Raw genomic sequence first — 6,000 nt, 5'->3', positions numbered from 1 at the left:
TACAAGGTCATGCCTTTCGAACTAAAGAATGCCAAATTTACGTACCAAAGGTTCATCAACAAAATGTTCGCTCGCCAGATTGGACGCTCGATGGAAGTTTATGTTGAGGATATGCTTATCAAGAGCATTAAAGCTACAGACCATCTATCTGACCTCGTAGAGATGTTTAAGATCCTTTGGGAGTACAAGATGAAATTGAATCCGAGCAAGTGCGCCTTCGGCGTTAGTTCTGGTAAGTTTTTCGGATTCTTGGTCAGTCAGAGAGGAATCGAGGCGAACCCCGATAAAATCCGAGCCCTACTCGACATGAGCTCGCTCAAGACGATGAAAGAAGTCCAATGCCTTACAGGAAGAGCAGCCGCATTAAACTATTTCGTATCTCGAGCTATAGACAAATGTCTTCCCTTCTTCAAGCAATTGAAAGGGAAGCAAAAGACATAATGAACGGAAGAGTGCGAACTCACCTTTTAGCAACTTAAGCAATACCTAGGGTCACCGCCATTGTTCTCGAAACCAGAACAAGGAGAACCATTGCTGCTATACCTAGCGGTTTCAATAGCAGCAGTCGGCTCTGCTCTGATCAGGGAACATGAAGGGAAACAACTCCCAGCATACTACGTCAACAAGGCCCTAGTCTCTACTGCTCGGACATAGAAAAGTTGGCGTTGGTCTTTATTGTTTCATTCCGGCGCTTACGGCCGTACTTCCAAGCCCATACCATTATCGTTCCAACCAATCAACCTCTCCGCCAAGTGCTACAGAAGCTTGAAGTGTCAGGGAGACTAATGAAATGGGCGATCGAGCTTAGCAAGTTCAACATTAAATATCAGTCCCGGACAGTAATCAAAGGACAAGTGATGGCTGATTTCATTGCAGAGTTGGCTCCTTCCAAGCTGGATCATCCCAAGTTGGTTCCTCCCGAGCAGGATCCTCCCGAGTTGGGTTATGTCGAGCTAGAGTCCAGTACCGACGTAGGGCCCCCCCAAACCGAGCATCAAATGGTTGACCTAAACCAACCGACATGGACGTTGTACGTCAATGGCTCATCCCATTCTAAAGGCAACGAAGCCAGTATAGTCCTGGAAGCCCCAGACCATACATGTTAATATGCCTTAAGATTTGTATTTCAGGCATCAAATAATGCAGCAGAGTATGAAGCGCTACTGGTCGGGCTCAGGTTGGTAGCCGTCATGGGAGTCCTACATCTGAAAGTTCACAGCACCAAATAGCGAGCGAGTACCAGGCCAAGAAGGAACGAATGAAAGCCTACCTGCAAAAAGCTCGAGAACTAATCAGCAAGTTCCTGAAGTGCAGCATCAGCTTGATCCCCAGAGTAAAAAAAAAAACTCTAAAGCAGACATGTTGGCAAAATTGGCCGCTGCAGCTGAAGACAATATCCCAAGATCTATCCTGATCGAGTTCCTCACTGAACCAAGCGTCAACAACAACATCTTGGCCACAGTCCTCCCAATAAACTTGGAGTCGACCGAAATGGATCCAATAACCGATTACCTCAAGGAGGGAAAGTTACCCAAGGACTGACAAGAGGCGCGCAGGCTCCGAACCAGAGCTGCTCGTTACATTATGGTCGGGGACATCTTATATAAAAATAGATTCTTCCTTCTCTATCTCAGGTGCCTCCGATCCAAGGAAGCCGAGTATGTTCTGAAAGAGATCCACAAAGGCATTTGTGGAAATCATTCCGGTGGTCGAGCCCTCACCCACAAGGTCATCCGACAGGGGTATTTCTGGCTGACTATTCAAGCGAACACCCAACAACATGTTTGGAAATGCGACAAATGCCAACAGTTTACGGCAATACCCTGACAGGCCCCTGAGCAACTGACCCCTACGACCGGACCATGGCCATTCACCTAATGGAGGGATCGACATCATCGGCCCCTTCCAACCGGTAAAGGGCAGACCAAGTTCCCAATTGTCGCGGTCGACTATTTCACTAAATGGGCCGAGGCCGAGCTGAGCACCTAGCCAAGATCACTAAGCAGAAGATTACAAACTTTGTCTGGAAGAACATCATATGCAGGTACAGGATCCCCCGCACAATCATTTCGGACAACAGGAAACAATTCGACAATAAACAGTTTCGCAGCATGTGCGAGAACCTCGAAATCCAAAACATCTACTCATCACCTCAACACCTGCAGGCCAACGGACAAGTCGAAGCAATAAACAAGATTATCAAAAATCACCTCCGGACAAAGCTTGAAAAAGCCAAATGGTCATGGACCGAAGAGCTCCCTCACATCCTCTGGGCATACCGAACTACTTCCCAGACAGCCACAGGGGAAACTCCTTTTTTCTTAGCTTTTGGGGCAGAAGTCGTTATCCCAGTTAAGATCAGACTCCCGACTGCTCGAACCTGCTCCTACGACGAAGAGTAGAATGTTGAACTAATGTCACTAAATCTCGACCTCATCGAGGAGAGAAGGGAGCAAGTGCAGGTCAAGGTCGCGATTCGACAACAGCAGGTCGGCCATTTCTACAATTCCAAGCTAAAAATAAGAAGGTTCCAAGCTGGGGATCTCGTCCTCTGGAGAACCTTCTAGAACACCAAGGAACTCAACTCGGGAACCTTGGGACCGAACTAGGAAGGACCTTACGTGGTGATAAGCATGAGCCAACCAAGATCGTACCGACTCGAGGACCCGGAAGGTCGACTCCTGTCACACCCATGGAATGCCAAGCATCTTAAAATGTACTACACATAGGGGTCGACCTATCCGTAGAGCGAAATCTACTCTCCTACTATGTTTATTCGAGCATGGAAAGTTTGATTCCTACTTCGATATCAATAAAATCCCCAAGTCGAGACAATTTTGCTTTCTACTTTAATATCTATGAACGGATCATCTACTAAAAGTCTACTAAGGGCTTCTCAAAATACATTGGAAGAACGACCCTAATTAAGGGACTGACCCTTTAAGAAGAGGTCGGACCCTGTGGTATCGACAACTACTCAAGTTACGCGATTCGCGTATCTGACCCATGAAAAACTGCTTGGACGTCGCAACTTAAGCCGACCTTCCTACTTAGAGAATTCGCACAAATGAACAATATGGCAAAAATCCGTTGTATTAATAAAGCTTTGAGGAGCACGTTACATCAACAGCAAAAAAATTACAACTGTAAGAGGGAAAGCAGAAGTAACTAGGCCGTAGGGGCTACTCGGAAGGCGTTTCCTGTAGAGACACCTCAGAGTCGGAGGCGGCATCCTCAAAGGCCGAGAGATTAAGCTTGGGATGTGATCCCTTCACATCCTCAAGACATATCTCGTACCTGATGCCATAATGAGCGTCCCTGTCCTCCGTGTACTCCTTGGAGGACTTGAAGTCCTCTACAGCCGTTGTCTAGGCCTCCTTAACCTTCACATCAAAGGAGCGCCTCAGCACGGCCAAGTCCGACTTCCATCGGGCACCTCTCTCCAAGGCATCGTCGAGTAGTTTCTTCGACGCCTCTAGCACGGCCACCAAACTCTCCGCTCGAGCTTTCGAGGCAGTCTGAAGCTGGTTGGCCTCCTCGCAGAGTCGCCTGGCTTTAGCGTTGGACTGCTCGGCTTCAACGCGAAGTTACTCGACCTCGACCCCCTTTTGTAGTAACGTCGCCTCCGCCACTTTCACCTCCTCCTGGAGGTGTGACATCTTGCGATGTACGTTATGCAGGGCAGGGGCGTACAAAAAAAAAAGAAAAAAAAAAGGAAGGACAACAAATGTTAGACTAAACTCAAAAACACAAAAATTTGGAGTCGACCTAAGAAAGAGGAAACTCACTCTGAGGAAGAGCCTCGAGAGCTGGAGCAGGGTCCCCTCCGCTGGCGCGTCCATCATGCTGGTAAAATCAGCATCAGAAATATGCCGATCCGCCTAGGGCAAGAGGCTCTCTAGCGTAGTCTGGACTGACTTGAGAGGCCTCTGACCTTACCGCGGCCATCGGACGAGCCCCCTACCTGGGGTGTAGGAAGTTCGGTCGTCTCCACAACCGCTCACCCAGCAACCTGAGCTCCAGCAGGAGGAGCTGACCTAATGGTCTCCTCGATCATGACAATAGCAGTAGTCGGGGCCGGCACGTTCTCCACAACTTCCTGAGCCGCAGAGGATGAAGCTCCGACCTTCCCCTTGCTTTTGGAGGAGGTGCCTTATGCTTTAAAGGCATCGCCTCAGGCATATCTGCACGGCGAAAGAAGAGTTAGCGAAAAATTCATGAAGTACATTGGGTCCTAAACAAGCAAGAGCTATACCTGTCAGGGCGGAGTCAAGACCTAATTTAAGCAGGAGCTCGGGCGCGAGAAGCTCCCTCTAAGACCTCAGATCGGCTTCTACCAACCTTGCTCCGGCTATTCGAGCGAGAGATTCCGGGCCAACACGCTAGGATACTTGGGAAGAACAGCAAAGAAGACACATCAAGTCAGGTACAGAGAACGATCACGTAAAAAAGAAAAAAAGGGGAAGCTAAGTCTTGACAATACCGACTTGGCGCAAAGAATGAAGTCGGGACCCAAGAGTGAAGCCTGGACAGTCCTGGCACTTCCCAATCTCCCGACACCCAGAACCATTTGTTCTTCCAATTCTTGTTGGAAGTTGGGACGTTCGTGATCAAGGCCTTACCAGTTCCCTGTCAAGCAGAGAAATAACATTAACCCTCACGCAGAGGGCTAGATTTCACTTGTTATAGGTGGAGAAACTTGTCCACAGTCAGCTTGGGTTGGTCAAGCTCTAACTAGAGGACGAATGACCCCAGTAGCACTCTCCAAGCATTAGGGATTAGTTGCCCTGGAGCTAACCCTAAATGCACGAGGACTCGCCTCACTATTTGTTGGAGAGGGGGCATGAGGCCGCATTGGAGGACGACCTGGTAAATGGCCACCTCTTCTTCTGGGGGGTTGTTAAGAAGCTCGCCCGGTGAGGGAGCTCGGAGTACCATGGACTCTGGGATATGGTACCCCGACCTGATCCTCACAAGGTCGGCTTCCTTCAGAATGGACTCCACAGGCCCCTTTTCCTCCTCCGACGGGGATTCCCAGTCCTCCTCTGTTGCCGGGAAGTCCTCTTCCGCCTCAGTGGGCCGCTCCACCAAGGATCGTTCGAGCACCCGTGAAGATTGCGACATCCAAAAATCAACTTCGCTCATCATCATCAGGGGTGATGGCGGGTTCGACATGGGGCGTAGATTCTCTGCCCCGCCATCACTGCCTGGGGCCCCCTCCCATGAGACTGAAGTTTCCGGCATTGCTATGGGCCCAAGAATGTTAAAAACATAGAAGAAAAAAGAAAGAAAATAAAAGGTAAGGGATGGGAAGACGAAAACGGAGCTCACCAAGGGGCAGTGCCGCCTGAGATGCTCGCCGAAGAGGGAGTCGTCGTGATTCGCCTGACGCCAAGGAAGAAGAAATAGTTCGACAAAGCGGGGAGGCAAATAACCCTGCCTGACGATTAGGGCATCCCCTTTTATAGGGGAGCCACGTATACGAGCATTTATTGCTCCCAATTAATGCACAGCCAAAAAGAGGTTCCTCGGCTCTCCCGTTTTGACACATGGCGCACTCCCACTCATTGCATGACTCCACGACTGAGGTCAGGCCACACGTCACCACCTCATTTGCCCGGTGCCGTGACAGCCCACGTGACCTCGCGTCATGGCACGCCACCTCGATAGCATCGTACCATGATTACTGATATGCCTTGATACTTGGACCTACCGTCTTATTTAGCATTAATGGTAGGATGACCTAACATCCTGAGTAATAATAATCCGACCTAACCATGTTTGACCTACTTCTCAAGCCTATTATACGTACTTGGAAGTAGGGGGGCTTATTGTTATGGGGAAAATAGACCAACCCACAAAAGAAAGGTCAGGTCAGAAACCCACGTATCCAACTCAACAAATGGTTTCAAAGCCCAATGGATGATATCGAGTTTGATGGCACAAGTGCTAAAAACCCTGAGGAAGCCCAACCGCCCGACTAAACGGGAAGGTCGGCAC

The sequence above is a fragment of the Magnolia sinica genome, chromosome 5 (genome assembly GCF_029962835.1).
Source record: "Magnolia sinica isolate HGM2019 chromosome 5, MsV1, whole genome shotgun sequence".
NCBI classification, from domain to species: Eukaryota; Viridiplantae; Streptophyta; class Magnoliopsida; order Magnoliales; family Magnoliaceae; genus Magnolia; species Magnolia sinica.
This window is presented reverse-complemented; position numbering follows the sequence as displayed.